Source organism: Zeugodacus cucurbitae, chromosome 4, assembly GCF_028554725.1.
Source record: "Zeugodacus cucurbitae isolate PBARC_wt_2022May chromosome 4, idZeuCucr1.2, whole genome shotgun sequence".
NCBI classification, from domain to species: Eukaryota; Metazoa; Arthropoda; class Insecta; order Diptera; family Tephritidae; genus Zeugodacus; species Zeugodacus cucurbitae.
The window spans coordinates 37,540,395-37,560,196 of record NC_071669.1 but is presented as its reverse complement, the minus strand read 5'-3'; the positions used below and the strand labels follow the sequence as shown (position 1 = coordinate 37,560,196).

General features: G+C 33.6%; 1 long non-coding RNA gene across 1 annotated transcript in view; it reads left to right on the top strand.

Moving 5' to 3' along the window:
* Positions 1-3,162: 3,162 nt before the first annotated feature.
* The window catches only part of LOC128921495 (uncharacterized), a 56,544-nt gene continuing 39,904 nt past the window's right edge, over positions 3,163-19,802 (top strand). The window contains exons 1-2 of the long non-coding RNA XR_008470934.1: positions 3,163-3,367; positions 13,973-14,031. This is a non-coding gene — a long non-coding RNA (uncharacterized LOC128921495). The remainder of the gene's footprint in view (positions 3,368-13,972; positions 14,032-19,802) is intronic.

The window sequence follows — 19,802 nt, the reverse complement described above, 5'->3', positions numbered from 1 at the left end:
TGGAATGAAATAAAGTAAAAAGAGACTAAGTTCCGCTGAAACTGAAACTGAAGAAATATGAAATTCTTTATGCTCTCCGCAAATGTCGATAATTTACTTAAGTACTCTGGGTGATATCTCAATACGATTACACCCAGATAAATGTTTAAGCTAAAATAAATGACGAAAATAATTAAATTTGGATTATGAGGACTGGAGAATATATGTGCTAAGGAAATTCAAAAAGAAATTGTATAAGGAGTATGATTTTTATCCGATAGTTAAAATTTTTTAACACGTACCAAATTTTCTCCGCTCCGAAAGTGAGAGCTTGCACTTAAAACCATTAAGCTCGATGACATGAACCACAGTGATACAGTAGAAAACCTTTGGTTTGTTTAAATGTTGAATAACTCTCAAATAAATATTAATATAAATTAATTCATTATTAGTGAGATTATTTTATATTATTTCGTATGTTTAATCAATGTTATTTTGATATTAAATGATGATACTTATATTGCTAAATTTGTTCTTTTTTAGATAACGATGTATGATGCTATTCAATTATTTCGTAAGTATTGTATTCAAGTATATACATCCCTGGGTTGGTGACACTGCATTTGGCAATTTCAAAATTTAAATGATTTAATATTACGATTAAAAAAATTGAATCATTTTCACTAAATACCCTGGAAAGGGTTCAAGAAAGAAAGAAAGAAATTCCTTAGTATTTCATGATAATACCAATAATATAATACCTAATACCTATTCATTTGGATCAGTCTAAAAAACTGGTAACGCGCATTATTCATACTTAAGGGGAGATGAGGGACAAGCAGAGCTTTTTAAATGCAAATAACTGTAAATAACTTGAAAGCACAAATTTTAATTTTGTGGCTGTAAAATATGAACAAATTTAACCAAGAATAACTCAGCGCAGAGAATTACTTGTATCAGTGCTACATTTTATTCAAAAATATATAATCTGATCCACAGAATTAATTTTATTAGCATATAATATGAAGCTGACAGTGACGCATATAGCATAAATAAATCATTAGCGTTAAATAAGACAAATATGTTTACAGTTTCAGCTATTTTATGATTAGTTTAACAAAATGCAAGTACTCAATGAACATATTTAGCACTGTAGTTGCTACCTTTTAAAATCCAAGATGATTGCTATCTACCACCTAGAATTCATTACGTAAAGATTTATTTCTGGTTCTACTGTGGCATGAACAAGTATGCATAAGAAGCTTCATTTAGCTAGTTATTGAAAGTTTGCTGCCGAGAGGAATAATCAAGCTTAAGAAAGTATAGTAAACTTTAATTGATAAGACAAAACTTTGGTTAAGACTTGTGTATAATAATTATGGAAGAAGAAGGTAAACTTTATATTAAGATCGATGGTCATAATGCAAAAGCATCTATCAATAGATAAAAGTTTAAGAAAAACTCGAATTCCAGCTGGGAAGCAGCCAAAACAAATTTATACACATATCATAACATACGAGTTGGTATTTATATGTGTCCCCCGGGGACATATTCAATCCATATTAGTAGTCTTAATCAATAATATTTCAGTAAGATATGTTGGCCAATTATTCGGTCTGCCGAACTGAGCGACTGATTGCCTTTCTCTAATTATGTGCTGCTTTTGTTGTTTCAGATTACTTTCACTGAAAGTTATGTTCGCGATAATTGTTTATTATACATACATATGTATGTCTTATCCTTGGTTGTTACACAGCAAATTCATATATGAGATACATATTTGTGAATAAGAATATTTGGTCAACATACAATTAAACCTCTATGCAGTGACACCCACTTAGTAAAGCCTTACAAATTTAATAGCTTGGTTGATTAAACTGTAGGTAGCCAACTTAAGGACCTTCCAGATCTGAAGTAAGCGAATTTTCCTAATTCGAATGGCTTGAGATGCGTTGCTTTTAACGAAAGGCTTTCAATTCAGCAAGGAATTTTACATTTAAAAAAAGTATCTGAACAATTTAATATTCCGTTAAATCATTATAAACTGAATTTACGGTAAACAATATACACAAATTCCCGCACTTACAATTGTCTTGACGGGTTGACATTCGCGCCACAGCAAATAACATCAAGAGACACTAGTCATATTAGAACAATAAAATCACACCGCAGGCATCTTAACCGGACTGTCTGCTGATTTAATTAATACAGAGGATGATTGATTACGACTAAATAAGTTTCATCATTCATTTGAATTACAGATAAACTTTCTCCACCGACGAGACAGCTACATCAACTCGAGGAGCAAATGCCGTCATCGTGAAAAAGTTTTCCTTCATAAAAGCTGCGTGGAGCGCCCCAAGTGTCTGGTAAAAATTAAGCAAATGGGTGAAGCTAATTCAAGTGGTTGTACCGTAAGTAACCCCTTGAAGAACACACACAAAATGCATAATGTGGTTGAACAGCCATTTGTGGAATATAAGAACCTGGGAATTGAATATGTATGTCTCATGCAGTTGATCATTGTGAGAATAGATAAAGCATAGTTCACTTAAACCCTTGTCGCACAAATATAATTATAACTGAAAAGATAAACGATGGAAACTAAAAACATTAACAGGTTAAAGGAGTGATTTTATTAAGATTTTAATATTAATACAACATTTGGTTATACACCTTTTTATGTATGAAACTGCGGGCATTTTTTTAAAAAAGGATATTAACTTTTGAACAATTGTACTTGTCACTTTGCCCGCATATTTATTAATGAGTCATATTTGTTTATAACCCAGAGACTTCTCCTCAAATTATTTTTAATATCGCCCAATGATTTTCTCTTGGGCGAAGCTGTGGACAAGTAGGCGGACTAAAAATGTTTGTATTACCACCACCTTCTTGCTTTGATACCACTTCATGTCAATGAAAAAGTAAATTATGCTTGCCTAACCCGGAAAGAATTTTTCAAAAGAACCGTCGTGTCGAATAAATGTAAGAAATCTTTTCTCAAAACACTCTTTTATATAAATATTAGACCATATTGTCTAACAAATCATAACTTCTTGAACGAATCTACAAATTTTTGTATATTTAACAGGCAAGTTCTGCAATCAGAGTGAAAGTGAAAATTAAAATGAATACAAAAACGACCGAATTTTTCGAGTCTTGAAAAAAACAAGAAATTTGTTCATTTTCGTTCACGTTTTCATTCCGATGTATAAATGAATAACAGCTTTCAAATTATTCAAAAAATAAAATATTAAAAAAAAAAATAAGTACGAACAAGAAAAAACGTTAACTTCGGCTGCACCGAAGCTAAGAAACCCTTCACAGGTGCATTTCTTTTAGTAACTACATATGTGTTTAAGCAAATCTAAAGAAGTAAGAAAAAGTAAGTAAAAAAAAGAAAATATTTTACTAATTTTTTTTAGCCGGGTTGTTTGCTAGAAACATTAAGCTTATATAGTTAACCGATCTGAACAATTTCTTCGGAGATTACATTTTACCTTAAGCAGTAATCCATGTCAAATTTCGTGAAGATACCACGTCAAATGTGAAAATTTTCCATACAAGCCATTGATTCCGATCGTTCGGTTTGTATGACAGCTATATGCTATAGTGAACCGATCTGAACAATTTTTTCGGAGATTAAATTATTTCTATGAATAATAATTCACACCAACTTTCGTGAAGATATGTAGTAAAATGCGGAAGTTTTCCATACAAGCTCTTGATTCCGATCGTTCAGTTTGTATGGCAGATATGTGATATAGTGGTCCGATATCGGCAGTTCCGACAAATGAGCAGCTTCTTGAAGAGAAAATAACATCTGCAAAATTTCAACCTATATCATAAAAACTGAAGGACTAGTTCGTATATATACAGACCTTCGGACAGACGGACATGACCAAATCGACTCAGTTCAACATACTGATCATTTTTTTTTTTTTTTTTTTTATTTATTTAGAAGAGAAATAATTATAAATAATTACTCCACTTATATATACAAAGCACTGGCTGTCAAGGCCTTCGGCTTGAATAATCATAAATCTAAGGTATAAAATTAATACGATAACAATTCAAATAGTTAATAGTGTGTTAAGAATTATATATACGATTACTTAAAATTTAAATGTTTAACTTGCTAGACTTTAAGAATTTTACAAAAAGGTTAACGTTATTGTCGTCTGTACGATTAAGTAAGTCCGAGGGTTTCATGTTGCCAAAAATCAGAACTCTGAGCTGTTGTAGAGGTGAGCATCTGTCGAGGATATGGTTTATTGTGAAATCTCCAAAGCCACATAAAGGGCAATTAGGTTTGTTTGTACCATTCAAAAGGTGTCCATGTGTGGCAAGTGTATGTCCAATCCTGATGCGAATAAATGTTTTTATATTCTTGCACGTGTTGTTATTTGAATAATGTGGTGTTTTCCCTAATGGATTTGCAAGTTTGTAATGATGGTTGTAGCTTATCCAATCGTTTTGAAAACAGTCGTTGATGTGTTGTTTGACATACTGCTTAATATCTTTCATGGTAAAATAAGGTGACGTATGTAGTGGTTCTTTGCTAGCTGCTTTTGCACATATGTCGGCCATTTCATTTCCTTTGATTCCAACGTGTCCAGGAACCCACATAATTTTGATTTTGTTATTACATTTATTTATGAGGTTTCGAATTTTAGTGACCATAGGGCAATCGTTTAATTGGTTGAAAATGGCATCTATGGCGGATTTACTATTACTGCAGATAATGGTTTTATTTCCACTATTCAAAGCAAAGAGTACAGCTTCTAATATGGCAGCTGTTTCAGCTGTGAATATTGAGCAGTATGATGGCAAAACAAAGGCAGCTATTGTGGCACCGACCTTATTTGTCACAGCAAACGTGGTAGAGGTATCACTTTTAGATCCGTCTGTAAAAATAAAATCCCACTCATCGCTATATGGTCCTATACTTTCATTATATAGTTGTATATATTCGGTGTTGCTGGTGGAATTCTTCTGGTGCTGTTGTATGTCGTTAATGCGACACGACGATAATGCCAGCGATGGTGGAGTTAATGGTGATTGAATCAATGAAGGGTACGTAAATAATCCTATTTGTTTAGAAGTCATGAGACAGCGTACGATGGTTGAAGGTTTGTGGTACGTGCGTGAACTTTGGATAGCGCTATTTACGTCCTTAAGTATTAACTCATTTCGACACAGAAGCAACTTTGAGATGAGCAACATAGTGTTATATGAGATTCTCTGGGATATATCTGGTAATCCGGATTCTGCTAAAATTGCTTTGATCGGTGATGTTGGGAAAGCACGTATACTCCTTCTAGCTGCTGCATGATAAGGTGCTTTTAAGAGTTTGATATTGGTTTTGGCACTGTGTCCGTAAATAGCAAGTCCATAGTCAATTTTTGATAATATTAAGGCTCTTGTGACATTAATGAGCGTGTTTGTGTGACATAAACAATGTTTCGATGATAAAAATTTAATGATATTTAGTCTAAGAAATAAGTTTGATCGGATATATTTACAATGTTCTTTATAAGAAAGAGTTTTATCAAATATAATACCTAGTATTTTTAAACTTTGGGTATGTGGGATTTGGATATTAGACATTGATAGAAAAGGGAAGGAGCAGTTGTGTTTTCTACAAATATGAAATGTGGAGCTTTTGTTTAATGATATCTTCGCGCCGGATATTTCGGACCATTTATTGATATCATTTAGTATCTTTAGAAATATACGTTTAACTTGATTCAGATCTTTAATTTTTGTAAAAACCACAACATCGTCTGCGTAAATAAAGTGATGCGTTCGAGGGTTGGAACTTATAATGGGGCTGACTTTATTAAATGCTATTATGAAAAGCGTAACGGAGAGCGGTGAACCTTGAGGTATACCATTGTATAATTTAAAAACTTGTGAAGTGCATTTATTGACACAGACGGTAAATTTTCGATTATATAAAAACGATTTTACAACGTTAAACATTTTGATGCCAATTTTCCAGCGCTTAAGTTCACTGAGTACCATGTGAGCTCCGACTCTATCAAACGCTTTCTCGAAATCTAGGCTAAGTAGCGAAGAGTGGTTACGGGTTGCCAAGTTTGTGGATACGAAATGTTCGAAATGTAGTAGGGGGTCTATAACTCCCAACCCTTTTTGAAATCTGAATTGGTGCTGGCTTATGAGTCCATTTGCTTTAGCGAACCACATTAGTCGGGTAGAGATGATTTTTTCTAAAGTCTTAGATATACAAGGTAAAAGGGAAATTGGTCGGTAATTCTCAATGTAGGAACTTGGTTTATTGGGTTTAGGAACGGAATGATTGTGGAAATCTTCCATTGTTGAGGGTATACACCAGAGTTTAGTATTTTATTATATAGTATGACAAGTCTATATTTAAGGGAGTATGGGATATTTTTTAGGATGGGATACGATATTTTATCAGAACCAGGGGTTTTTCCTCTTAGCGTTGAGATTGTAGTTTCGAATTCATTAAGCGTAATATCAGCTTCAATTTGAAGCGCTTTTGATGAAGGTGTTGGGTTAGTATATGTTTCATTCTCGCTTTGAGCTTTCAATGAGTTAAAGTTAGGGGGGAAATTTGGATCGGAAGAGTATGATGACCACGTTTCTGCAAATTTTTCTGCGATTTCTTGAGACATATAAACAGGTCCAAATTGTGTGTTAATATGGGATATATTAAATTTTTGTGAGGACCCTGTTAGCATTTTTATGTCTGACCATATTTTTTTAGGATTCGAAGTTGGGTTTATGTTGGCTGTTAACTCTTCTAATGATTGCCTTTTAGCCAATTTTAACTCCTTTCTAAAAATCGCGTTAGCCTTTTTATATTCAATCAGATTAGGGTCAGTTCTGTTAAGTTTAAATTTTTTCCACATATATTTTTTCTTGTTTCTAAGAGTTGAAAGTATATTTGTCCAATAAGGCAGCTTTGTTGAGAACATTTTGGTGTTATTTGAGGGTATGGCAAAATGAGCTGCAGATCGAATAATTGTTTTAATGGCAAATGCTTCAGCATTTACATTTTCACAAGGGCGCCTAGTATTAGATAAATATGTTGAAATATTACAGAACTTTGTCCAGTCAGCCTTATCAGTCAAAAATTTAGACCTTGGTTTGATATTGTAAGATTTAGGAATGGAGAGGGAAGTGACTATTGGAAAGTGATCGCTATTGTGAAGATCATCTATTGTATGTGAAGAAAGTTTTGGCGCTATAAGGGATGAGGCTAGGATAATGTCTGGATGGGTAAAAGTGCCATGTGTAGAGAAGTGTGTTGGGAGCCCATCATTCAAAACGATAAGGTCATGTGAAAGAATTATATCTTCAATGATTTCACCCCTTTTATTCACAGTCAAGGATCCCCAAAGTGGACTCCATGCGTTAAAATCTCCCAAAATAATAATTGGTGTAGTGAATGAATTTAAAATATTAGAAAGTTCTATATAAGAAAAATTCTGTTGAGGTGGAATGTAACAGTTAATAATAGTGAATTTAAATCCGATTTCGATTTCTATGGCTAAGCAAGAGATGTTGCTGTTGACAGGAATTTGCTTATGATTTACTGATTTTTTAATAAATATTGCGATACCTTGTTTAGCGCATGTATGTTGAGAGCTATTGTGAAAATAACTAAAGTATTTATTAGGAGGGTAAATCTTTTTATGAATAGGTATATGAGTTTCTTGAAGTGATATAATGTCTGGTCCAAATTCATTAATAAGAATATTTAAATCAGGGTAGTTATTAAGTAGACCGTTTATGTTCCATTGCAAAATTCGCATAATTTACTCTATCATTTCATTATTTGTTGACGGAGGGGAGAATACTGTAGGTAGTGGAGTGAAAATTGCAGAAGATGTTAGTGCTGGAGATGTAAGGTGAGAGAGCAACGAGGAGATCATTGCTTGTGTTTGAGAGTCATCGACTGATGCTGCTGTTGTGTTTGTTGTAGCATTTGCTGTGGTGTAATTGTTTTCGTTGGTTTCTTTTGTTTCTTTTTCATTATTTTTAGTGATACCTTCATTATTTGTAAATGAGTGAATGAGTTCTGTAGAGGTTATTTGGGTGTTTTTGTTGTTTTCTTGAGAGTTGTTAGAATTATTTTTAGTTATGTTGGCAAATGTAGTGGAGTTTTCAAAGAGAGGAGGAGATGAGTAGGATTTATGTATTTTTATTGCTTCACGCATGGAACATTTTTTGTCTGTTTTTATTGTTATTATTTGTTTCATTTGTAAGAATTTGGGACATGTTTTGTCAGAAGAGGGGTGATTACCTGAGCAATTAACGCAAGAGGTTCGAGAGCAAGCGATAGGTTGGTGAGGGGGGAGAGCACACGTGTCACAAACAGGGGCTTTAGTGCATCTTTTGGTTGTGTGGCCCAAAACTTGACAGCTTTTACACCTCATGGGATTTGGGTAATATGGCCTTACCTTGGTTGTGTACCAAGACACTTCGATCTTTTCCGGTAGGTGATATTTATCGAAAGTGAGTAGAACAACACCACTAGGAACCGACTTTTGGTTAATATACTTGGGGAATTTAAAAATTGACACCACACCCTGTTCTTTTAAATGTTCTATGATTTCATCTTCTGCAATTTCGTTAAGGCATGGTGCGTAAATTGTTCCTTTTGTATAGTTAAGGTTATTGTGGAGTTTTATATCTACATCGCAAATGCCATGTAATGTTTTTGTAATTATGAATTTTCTGGCTATTTGTTGGTTTTTAACTAATAATAGAAGATTCCCGTCTCTTAGTTCTGATATATTAATTATTTCACTGCTAATGATCTTTAATGCTTTATGTACAGCAAAACACGAATATTTGCTTATCGGCTTTTGTGAATTTATTGCACTTAACACTAGGTATTTCGGATTGTCTTTTGTTGTTGGAGGGAGATTTGGGAAATCGTTAATGGGAAATGATTGGGTTTTTTTTCTTTTTGGTTTGGGACTTGATGATAACAGGGCAAACCTGTTATCACCAAGAGAGTGTCCCCCTTGGGGCATATTTCTTGTAGTAAACAGTGATTATATATTAGCACTCTATAACACGTGTTTTAAATGAAAAATATGACACTTTAAATATAGTTCAGAGAGAGGGAGTGAAAGAGCAAAAGAAACTCACTAATAGCACCAAACACAACCGTTCGCTTCAGGCATCAGTCGATGACTGTACTGATCATTTATATATATACTTTATAGGGCCTCCGGCGCTTCCTTCTGGGTGTTACAAACTTCGTGACAAACTTAATATACCCTGTTCAGGGTATAAAAATTACAAATATCGGTGTATTTTATACTCTCGAAATTTATTTATTTAACTTAATTAATATTATATAATACACAATTTGACCCACTTATTCGTCATATATATTGTATAAAGTCCATTGAAAGTTGGAAACCCTAATATTAGGTTAGAAGCACCGAGGTCCTCATGTTCGATATATGGGGCCTTAAAAACCTATGGTCCGATTTCGGTGATTTTTAGAATGGGGCTGCCACACTATAAACGTAGTATTTGTGCAAAGTTCTGCATCGAAATCTTTACTTGTTCTTACTTTATATATTGTAAAGTAAACGATTCAGATCGTCTTAAAATTCTGGTATATAAGAAGTGGGCGTGGTTGTAAAGCGATTTGGCCGATTTTCACAACATATCATTAGGATGTAAAGAAACTATTACAAACCAAGTTTCATTGAAATCGGTCGAGTAGTTCCTGAGATATGCTTTTTGACCCATAAGTGGGCGATGACACGCCCATTTTCCATTTTGTAAAAAAATCTGAGTGCAGCTTCCATATGCCATTTTTTATGTGAAATTTAGTGTTTCTGGCGTTTTTCGTTATTGAGTTAACCCACTTGTAGTAGTTTTCAACATAACGTTTGTATGGGAGGTGGGCGTGGTTATTATCCGATTTCCTCCATTTTTGGACTGTATAAGGAAACCGCTAAAAGAAACGACTGCAGAAAGTTTGGTTTATATAGCATTACTGGTTTGCCGGATAATAACAAAAAACCTATTTGGGGGCGGTGCCACGCCCACTTCCCCAAAAAAATTACATTCACATGTGCCCCTTCATAGTGCGATCCTTCATACCAAATTTTACTTCCATAGATTTATTTATAGCTTAGTTATGGCACTTTAAGTGTTTTCGGTTTTCGCCATTTTGTGGGCGTGGCATAGGTCCGATTACGCCCATTTTCGAACTTAACCTTCTTATGGTGCTTCGAACTTAACCTTTTTATGGTGCCAAGAAATACGTCTTCCAAGTTTCATCAAGATATCTTAATTTTTACTCAAGTCTCAGCTTGCACAGACGGACAAACAGACATTCGGATTTGAACTCCACTCTTCACCCTGATCACTTTGGTATATATAACCTTATATCTAACTCGTTTAGTTTTGGGTGTTACAAACAACCGTTATGTGAACAAAACTTTAATACTCTCGTATCAACTTTGTTGCGAGAGTATAAAAACTGAAGGACTAGTTCGTATATATACAGACAGACAGACGGACGGACAGACACAGGACGGACGAACATACGGACGGACGAACATACTGATCATTTATATATATACTTTATAGGGCCTCCGACGCTTCCTTCTGGGTGTTACAAACTTCGTGACAAACTTAACCCTTTCGCGGACACACGAAATTTAGTAAATGTAATCAGAATGACACATGCATTTATTTGGCTGATAAAACCGATAATTGAATTCCGATTTCAGTTTTTGGTTTATGGTTTATTGTTAGCTACTACATATAAAACCAGTGCAGTAGACGTCGCCTATGCCCGACGTGTTTATATACGATTTTTTTTCTATGTCGGCATATACCGACGTGTCCTATTTAAGCCATTCGTTGTGTCGGATTATGCCGACGTTACGTGTAGGGTTAATATACCCTGTTTAGGGTATAAAAATTACAAATACGTGTAAATATGATGCGTGTGCTAAACTAATACAAATACTAATGTATGAGCTTAAAAATACATGTTTTATTTTTATACTCTTGTACTATTTTGCACTGATTATAATAGTTTTGTCCACCTAATCACCTAAAACTAAGCGAGGTAGAGGAGTTGTATGCATATATTATACATACATATGTACATAAGTGTATGTCAAATTGTTCAGGATGATGAAACTAGTTGAACTCCTGTTGTCTGTCTGTCCGAGCAAGCGGACGAATGAAGTTTGGTGCACTTATTACTTGGCGGCTTGAGGAGATTGTAGATGATGAAATCGCTCAATTGCACAAAATACCATTAAGTGAAAACTATGCTTAAACTAAGCCATAAAAAAGCTAGTGAGCCTGCTACGAGTGGCTCTTACAGGGTTATGTAGTGAGCTTCGGACTGCATATTCATAGCACCCGTGGGCATAGCCGGAAGGTGTATCGTCGCAAAACCCGCTATTAGCCTCAGGGGGCTAGGTATTTAGGTGAGTGTTTGCCTGGGCTCTCAAAAATGCCTCGTCTCTGCGAGATCTAAGCTAATTTGATCTCACTATTTTGAACAATCTCGCGAATAAACGGATATACTTGTAGAAGTAGAACATTCTTTTAGAATTATAATATGTTCTAAGTGCCTAGTCGATTCTTAAATCTAATAATGGAACTAATTTTTGGCGTTACAAAGGGCTTTCCTTAATAGAGCAGCAATCCTGGCAACGTACTCGCTCAAAGCTAGTCAACGAGTTCTAAATTTCAAATGTAAGTATAGCTAGAAGAAATGACGCCATACGTATTTTCCAAAAACGAATAAAGAAGAACTGTGTGCGATACTAAATATATTTTCAAATGTTCTTTGTATTCAGTTTCTAAAGTCAACACATGTTGCTTTGGTATGTGTTTTCATATTGTATACAATATTTTTTGCAGGTAAATATTGAACCCAGCAGACGAATTAAGACTCGAAATCCTGTGATTAAATATAGTTACTGCTGACGTTCGATCTTAAAATAAAACCTTAGCTTTAAATATGTATATCAAGACTTCGCTACTCTGTTTTTCAGTTTTCTACTCTATACTACTTTTAAGTCTCATCTTCATCCTAATTCAGTTCATTGAGAAGTCTGGCTGCATTGGTTGCTGAATGTGAAACAAATAACTAGTTTTTGGCTGCTGGGGAATTACCTCCAATGAATGCGAACAGTTATAGTTGGCTTTGTGCGGTTGCTGTATTTTCAAAATATTTGCCTCTAGTGTATTTAAAATCAAACTGTGGGAGGTGGTGAACTTTTCATGTTTTCATAAATCCTTTGAATGGCATTTAACATTGTTTCTTTTTTGTAACATTTGTTACATGTGTGTGTGTGCATATGAATGTTTTCTTCAGGCTATTTCGGGTTACAAAGGTAGAATGACTGTTGGAAAGCAATAAAGTTATCAACCCTACTAAATATCACACAGGAAAATAACATGCTCCAAATTTATTAAATCCAGAAAAATGTGGCCATTTTCCGCAGGAAGCTCACAAAGAGCACAAAGAATTACATGATGACAGTTTTACAGCGAAATTGTAATCAGCTTACGGCAAACACAGACCCATAAGTTATGGGGTAACACATATGTACTATATGTGTGCGCAAAGAGCATATTTGGCAAAGTTGAAAAAAATATTTATAAGCGTGATAGGGGAAAAGCGAAAGTGAAGAGCGTAACTCTTTCAACAAGAAATTTGTACATTTCGTTATAAAGTTTTGTAATAGCTCGTACCGATATTGACTTTTCTTGGAAGTTGAATATGTCACGCCAATCAGATTGGTTGAAAAGTTGTTTTCGTTTCAAAGGTTATATAGTTCGTAATTCCAACGATCATTCTCTTGAGGTCTGAGCATAGAGACAGAACTTACTGAGAATTGAACCCGGAAGATGAGTTGATGGAGAATCAATAACGTATTTTAATATATTGCTAGTGGCTCCCTGTCTGGCTTACTTATCAAGGCAACTTTGGTCCATACGTTTATAAAACTGATTAAGCCACCGTCAATAGTAAGGGAAATGGGTGATTTATTTTTGATCCTCCTCGCCAATGTTAATCATTTAGGTCCTAATTGGGTGCAGCATTTCTGTGCACAAACAGTTTTTTATACTACTTACATTCCAATTTACTTACTAATTTATATATATATATATTTGTGGCGTAACGTCCTTTCTCGCAAGATATTCGCCACAGAAGTGCTAATGACTATGTGCAATTATTTAGAGAGATTCCGGCGGTTGACTTACGAATGTCTGCCTTGATTAAATCGATTTCCAGTCTGTGAGACACGTGAATGGCCAGAAGAACAATCGCCATTCAGCCATCAAAGAATTGGCTGAATTAATTCGATTATCTTTTGCTTGTTTTGTCTTGTGTTTACTGTGTCAACAATTCGCCCGTTTTTATGCTTGTCTAAATATAACCTCAAATATATTCATTGTATCCACATTCCATTGTTTGTCGTTTTGTTTTGTGTCATTGTCACTTTGTATTCTTAGGCAAATACTTTTATGAAGTAGCTGACTTTCGATGTTTCCTGTAAGAAAGATTCACAACAGAATATGGATATTTACTACGTATTTATGAGTTAAAATTCAAAAAGGATCAATAGAATAGATCCATTTACGGGAATATTCCAGTTTAGTTCCATATCCGAACGACAAACGGATTATGGGTTGGGTGCACTATGTTGTCAATTGGCATATTTATTCATTCCGCAACCAACTGGTCTCTTGTTATAGGAATTTTATAAATTTTTCCAAAATTATGAATGCCTTTGAAAGCCTGGACTTATATATAGAGGGTCAGTATAACACTGACCTCATCCTAAAGAGCCCACCCCTGGTTCTAGCAATGCGTTACACATTTTTGACATTTTTTTTTGTTGTAAATTCAAAATCCGTTGAAAATTATAAATAAAAAATAACAGATTTTGGCATTTATATTTATATATATATAATATTTTCGATTTTACAGATTCAATGATTTCGAAATTAACGACATCTATGAGCCGCGGAAAATATTTTATCAAGCCGGTAAGTGGGTTCACTTCGATCGAAAATTATATTTTATTTCGGATTTAATTTTTTCATTACATTGTACTAATCTGCAATTATCGCTATTCTATGAAACCGATAATTGATTAAATTTATATTTAGTTTTATATTAATTTACACCATATGTCATGCATCTAATGCTATATTTAGTCAAGCCGTCTTTTACTTTTGGGGGTATGATTTCATTTCTTCGCTTCATACAACTGCAATCAATTTGTAATTAACATTCAAGTATTTCGCTTGCATGCACCCATGTACAATGGTTGCACGTGTCGTATTAGTAACCAAGTAACCTTAATAATATTGGTGACACAAACAGTCGTAAATTAGATGAAGAATCTCTGAAAGTCATTTAATACCTGTATTAAATTATATTGCATACAGTTGACGACTAGTTCAATTTGCTTCTATAATTAAGGATAAATAATTACGATCATTCAAATATAAATAGCAACTCGTTGAAGTTAATTACTATAAATAAATGTATACACATGTCTGTTATTTATATATATATCTTAGTTTATTTGAGTGGGGAGTGTTCGTATTAAAAACTAGTAAGGAAAGGCTGAGGGTGCAACCGAACATTTTATACTCTCGCAATTTATTTTTTTAAGATAACACACAATTTGACCCATATATTCGGCATAAAGTCCAATAGAATAACGGAATTCATCATATGTAGTATATGAGGGATGAGGTAATTCCTGAATCGATTTCACCAACATACATTATATCTAAAATTATATGCTCACTATTAAGCCCACCGTATTTTTCTAAATCCTATAATTAGCTATATGAGAGCTAGGGGAAGTTATGACCTGATTTTAACCATTTCTGATACAGAGACACACTATTAGAAGCAAAATATTTCCTCTGAATAAAATTAAGATGTCTGAGAGATTTACCCATATTTTCGGTGAAAAATTACCATAAGGTTTTTCATATTCGATATCCGGGGCATTGAAAAGTTGTAGTACAGTATTTGTGTAAAAGTTTATTCCGCCATCTTCATTGGTTCCTAATGTATACCTTATAAGGTGAAGGAATTAGATGGAATTCAAAACTGAGTTATATGGGAAGTTGTCGTGGTTGTGAACCGATTTCATTCATTTTCCACACGTGTCAACAGGGGATCAAGAAAATATTATATACCAAATTTCATTGAAATCTGTCGAGTAGTTCCTGAGATATAGTTTTTGACCCATAAGACGGACGGACAGACATTCGGATTTTTACTCTCGTCACCCTGATCATTTTGATATATATATAACCCTATATCTAATTCGTTTAGTTTTATAACTTACAAACAACCGTTATGTGAACAAAACTATAATACTATCTTAGCAACATTTTTTGCGAGAGTATGATATTGAGAAACACTTTCTCCACTTATTCTGATGTGTTCGCCATATTTTATAATGATAAGCAGTGAATGGAAATTAATACCGATTTCTTATGTGTGAAAAGGGTCGTGAAGTTTGGCGGTTTCAATATCATGGCTCGGAAAATTTTCTGAACATCTGATGTTAAAAAAGTGACATTTACTTATCATCTAGACCTCCAGATTTGACTTCTTATTGTTAGGTTATTTATACGCCAGTAACCCTTGGACCAATAAATCGGACTAATTACTGGAGATTTAAGTCAAAATTCTCGACTGATAGGTCTGTGTTTTATCAGAAGCATAATTTAAGAAATTCAATTGATAGTTTAGCTATCTACAAGATAATGCATTTCGCTAGTTTAGCAATTTTTCTCTTAATATCGACAATAATTTTGGAGACTGACCTCGATTCTTCTTCTTCAAATTTCTTGTTTGATTCCTTCATATATTATATATACAGTTACTTGCCAAACAATTATATGTTACTAAAGAAAAACTTAGTGAATTTGATTTTCAAAAAACAACAAAAATAAACATACAAACACGTACCAATATATGCATCTATATATATATACCTTATATTTCAACATGCCAGTATAAATGTAGTTGACAGAAGAGAATTGTGAATTCAAATCTCAATTTGGTCAACAGCTGCAGTCATGGCTTTTCTCACCCATAAACCGCCCCACCACAAAATTCACACAACTTCAATGACAACTCTGAAAACTCACCAAAAAACAAGGCAAAAGCTAACTAACACTTTGTTTGTTAAACTTTTGTATGACTTTGGCATTGGACAACTACATAGAATTCACTCGGTTCGGGTTTGTTTCGAACTTTCACACTTTCTCTTCCACTTTTTGCTCCAAATACTGTGACATTGGATACACTGTTTGTGCATAAGCATTCACTGTTGCACTTGTAGCATGTAGCATGTGAATTTGAACAATATTCCAGGTGTTGAAATATTTTGTGCGAATACGTCGAAGTTTTCCTGCATTGTAAACGTAAAGGAAAGTTGAAATGCAGATACGAGCTGTGAATACCGAGAATACCAATGTGTAAACTCTGATGAATTTTGTGGCCAAGTGATTTTACAACTTAACCACATATAATTTTATAAAGCCTTAGAATTTCCTTACACACTTCAGTGCCTTTGCGATTCCCATGTGGTGACACAAGTCTATTTTGAGTGGAAAAGTATTTTATTTCTTAGGGGTTGAAATGTAGACAAAGAAATATATGACTTATATTACTCAAAGGATTAGTAGAGTGGTTTGTAAAATATCTATTCGGTTTGAAAGTTAGACAATTTATTTAATTGACAGTTCGAAACCCCAGAACCCCCAGTCCTCATATACTATACATAATGATTTTCGTTATTCTCGGACTTTATGTTGAATATAAGAATAAGTTTGAATATTTCGATCAGCATTTAATAATAATTTAGCATATAATAATAATTCATTAATTTGGGGAACACTTGGGGAATGAAGTGAATATAAAACCACTGCTTTCCAAGTGACAACCTCACCAACAGTCCGTCTTCAATAAGACTTTGAAATTGCAAAAGTATGAAATGTTCAGCTTTACTAGTTTTCGTTACTTATAGTCATAGCGATTCTTTAGCGTACTGATGTTTTAGAAAAGCCATTGTCCATAAAATATTGTATTCTTGGAAGTCAATAGAATTGAGTAGGGAGAATAAGAATAGAGGGGTAAAAGAAGTTGTAAGTATAAATACATATTCTTATTGGCCTTCTAAAATAAATACATATAAAGAAACTTTCTTTGAATTTTCACGCAATCTATATATTCTTCTTAACAGTTTTGTACGCATTTCATATGTATGTATATTTTCCTATCTATGCCTTATGTAGCTATGTACGCACATGCTTATGGCAGAAGATTATTTTCAGATAATAGGCAAACTATATTTTGTTGAAATTGTTGATATAACTTGAAATTATTTAAATTTTTAAAATTTGTGATAAATTTCGCATTTCATTCGTATGTCTGTTATATAACTGTAGTACATAACATATGCTAATACGTATGATTAATTTTGGGTTTCAAGCCAATTTAAAATCACGAACCTTGTTAATCTGTTGTGTTCATATGGTAAAAAACGTGCATGTCAAACTGATGCTAAAGGGGTATGATGTAACGAACATAAAATAAAAATTTCAATTTTAGTTTTTCTTAAATTATTAAACTTCGTACTGAAGATAATATTTACCGACAACTGTCAAATGGATTAATACGGAAATTTGTTGTATTTCTTGGTAATTTGCATCAGAAGGAAATGTTCATACAAAATTGTGGAGACTTTCGATTTCTTAAGGATATTTATGTTATTTTTTTGAAAGTAATTTATTGTTTTGCCTGAATTTTTTATTTCGAGACATTATGAAATAATAAAATTGTTATTTCCTCTTTCATTTCAAATCTATTCACGAAATATTTTGAAAGTCACACCCTTAATGAACTCATGTAAGCATATTATTAGTATTTATGATAACAAAATAACTCAACGTAAATTAGGGTGCTCGTAAGCCGATTATTTGATAAACAAAAGCAATCACAGACTGAGGCTAAAAAGGATGCAACCCAGATTGTGTTTCTAAAAAGGTTGTTAAACTGATATAAAACTTTATACTATATTTGTGGCGCCAACGTATGCAAGATACAATACAATAAATATCCTTTGATTGGGTTATGTGGAAATGGTTGAATTAACTTCCTCAACATTTACTACACCAATTATGTGGCGCACACTTCAGTTGGGTCGGTTTGACTCCCACTACATATACGCAAATATAAATATAAATACATAGCTAGTACGGTGTTTTATAAGCCTGAGGCATTCACCATTCTATGTAAATATTTCACCCATTTACAATTGAAATTGCTCACTGTTACTATTTTTCATCAGTTTTACCGATTATATCATTGTTTTGTGAACACTCTGTAAATATATGGATACGGAAACGGGTATGAACTTTTAGTAACTTAAACCATAATTCTCCACATTCATACATGTGTATATAGTGCATTTAATGTTATACCATATGCTTGATTCAACGAAGACGAGAAATATTTCATTATAGTCACCAAAGTTCTTAAGTCGAGAGTATGTTGTTAGCGAGCTGATAAATGTGTGTATTTTACCCGTTTCATTTTTATCTCAGAAACGCATTTTGTTACTGTCGAGTTTATTTTTTACTCCTGAATGCCGAAAAGGAATTTTACATATGCTCACTTGAGATATGTATGTAAACCTTCTGAAATCGACTTTAACTTAAGACCAAATTAATGACCAAAAATAATATTCAAAATGTGTAAAACGTGTTAAAAGGATTATGTCCTTGTATTAAAAAAGAATTGAATTTTCTCAATACTGTGTATTTCAAACTTTCCTCCATCGTATCTCAAAAACAGCTTGAAATTTGTTAGGTGCACTCAGCACATGTAAACGAATGGAACGTTCTATTAGTGGTCAAAAAATCAATCAATTAGTGATTAAAAGAAACTCAAAACAATCATTTTCAAATGTCCACGAAAAGTATTTATATTTTTTGGTATATTAACTTGATCGTAGTGCGTTCCATGAATTTAAGCTTACATATTAAAACGCTGCTAACTTTTCTTGTTTCCGATAAGCCAATCAGCCGGAATCGTGGAAGTAGTGCGAGTCCATTTTTCGAGGCGGGAGTGTTCACAACAGTGTAACTCATGTTCTACACAATATTTTTAGCTTAAAATTTATAATTATACTGTCGAAATATATGTTAATAAATGATAAAAACTTAAGGTCTAACTAAAAAACGGGCCGTCACATGGGAGGACTAATTCAATGGTGTATAAACTCATCTCGAGGAACTTATATGACAGATGTTATTTTATTTTTAGAAGATCATTCATTGACCTTTCAAAGCAAGCAAATTTTGGCGACTAAGAATATAGAAGAAAAAGATGTAGATGACTTAAGCTATATAATTCAGAATGACATCATTGATACACAGCATTCATTCAAATCTATTGACTGTGCAATAAACCAAGATGAAGCTATCAACTATCCAAAATCTAGATATAATCTAAATTTTTATACTCTCGCAACAAATGTTGCTAAAGAGAGTATTATAGTTTTGTTCACATAACGGTTGTTTGTAACACCCAAAACTAAACGAGTTAGATATAGGGTTATATATACCAAAGTGATCAGTGTTAAGAGTGGAGTTCAAATCCGAATGTCTGTCTGTCCATCCGTCTGTGCAAGCTGTAACTTGAGTAAAGATTAGGATATCTTGATGAAACTTGGCACACTTATATCTGGTGCTTTCGAAAATCGGACCACTGCCACGCC